Below are 2,307 nucleotides of genomic sequence, written 5' to 3' on the forward strand. Positions count from 1 at the left end.
CTATATGCAATTCATCGGAATATCAACGAACCACGAACCACGAATCCTCGGGTTCACAATCCAGTTACTCTAACCACTAGGCCTCATCTTGTCCCACACATCTCAAAATCTTTCACTCTCATTTCAGTCTAATATGTTCTATAACATTTGAATTTAAAAATCTTTTTTCCTGTTTTCAGTTTCATTCTTTCCCTTTTCTCCCCATTAAATTGCTTCATATCCTGCACTTTTTCGCTACCAGTTTGTCATACTTTCATTCATCGTCTTAAATTACTTTGTCATTTGTCATTCTACAATGTCATATTTCCATTTTATAATTTCATTTGCTTGTAGCTGGTTTCTTCCGTTTGTTTCTTGCCCTTCCTGACCCTCTGATCTCCGTGGTTCACTTTTCATCTTTTATTCTGCGTTTGTTTAATCTTTTCGTAGCTCATTAATTATTTATTCTTTCCACCGAAGTCTTTGGAACTAAAGACGGTATAACACCAATACAAACATTCTTGGGCCTTGTACGAAGTTACTTACATGATTTTTTATGTTTACCTTCTTCCTCTACTACTGCCCTCCAGTGGCACAGCGGTATGTCTGCGGACGTACAACGCTAGAATCCGGGTTTCTATACCCGTTGTGGGCAGAGCACAGATAGCCCTTTGTGCTTAATTACAAACAAACAGACCTGTAATAATTCTATTTCCAAATCCGAAATTTCTTGTTACATTAAATAATTAATCCGATTGATGTTCTTTCTATATGTTCTATTTGGACTTTCAGGACTCTTTCTTTAGTTAAACTTCGTGTGTCGTTTTAGTGTTGTTTTGTTTTGTGTTTTTCACTCTTAATAAGTTGAGTCATTTATTCTTTCCTTTTCTTCATTTCATTACCCTTGAGACTGACGTGATACACATTATAATACACAAAGTCACCATAATTACTAGCTTATTATTTTCTATTTTTTACATACTATTATTTCCTGTTTGTTTGTTGTTAAGCGCAAAGCTGTTCAATGGTTTATCTGCGCTGTGCTATACCCACCGAAAAGATCTTATCCTGGATTAAGCGTTATAAATCCAAAAGCTTTCATTGTGGGGAAAAGGGGCAGTAGTTTACTGTCATTGCATGGAGTTATAGAGAGTTAATAAATTGTTATTACAGGAAAAACCCAGAATAATACACTTTGAGAATAGTTTAACGACAAGTGAACAAGATGAGAGTTGATGCACGAATTTCACAATTTTCACAAATCCTGATGAAATAGGATTGTGAAAGACTTCGTGTTCTTTCTTTTCTGCTCAACTTGGTTCTTACTGAGTACAGTTCTTAGTTATCTTCAAACACTATTCTCTTATTATTTTTTAGTTTTATATTTCGTAATGCCCTCAGCCACTTTTGAATTGCTGTTTTAATTTGTTACCATTTCATTATTATTTTGTTGCTCATTCTTATTTGTTACTCACCTCTGGCATTCTAATTATATTATTTCGTATGTAATTAATAGAGTGATATAATCAGCCAAATCTCTTTTAGTTCCTTGCATTCGCGTATCTGCTTGTAATTTTGTTAGCCTTGTGTCTTTTTTTCATCCTGCCTCTACATTCCTCTCAGAATTTTGATTCCTTGTGTTGCGTTTTATTTAGCACGGATTAAAACAGCGAAAAAGAACGTAAAAATTCAACTAGAGAAAATGATGAAAATAAAATAAGCTTTAGGGAAATAAAAGTTGGAAGAAATTATAATTATAACAGATCCAAGTTTGAATAAAGTGTGGAGTAATATCTAGCGCAAAACTGTTTACAAAATGAATAAAAGTTATTAAAGGATACACGTTAACTTGGTTTACACTACGACATACCATAAAGTGAATATATTTTCTTCATATGTCGTAGTCCTTAATGAAAAACATGTGATCTGCTTTATAGATATGTAATAAAATAATATTTTATAAATATGCACTACCGGAACTTGTGTTTAAAATTTTTTGAATTATAATAAATAATTAAAAACAACGTTTTATATTTACACAATTAAAACGTTATTGAAGCCTTATGGCTTCCACTTTAAAATAGAAATATCGCTCTACACGTATATGTTTGGACGTGATATACGTCATCCTCAGGAGTAACTTACAGGTCTATTTTATACTTTCACCCCTTCTCGCATTACGTCATTGTTATTTGCATATTTTCTTTATGTAATTGAAAAAATATATATATAATATATCTCGCCATATATCAACGTATTGAATTGCTTTCCTTCATCTCTATTTAATACTTGTTTTTGTTTTTTATATTTCATTATTTCTAATGTTTA

Source organism: Limulus polyphemus, unplaced genomic scaffold (genome assembly GCF_000517525.1).
Source record: "Limulus polyphemus unplaced genomic scaffold, Limulus_polyphemus-2.1.2 Scaffold418, whole genome shotgun sequence".
Lineage (NCBI taxonomy): Eukaryota > Metazoa > Arthropoda > Merostomata > Xiphosura > Limulidae > Limulus > Limulus polyphemus.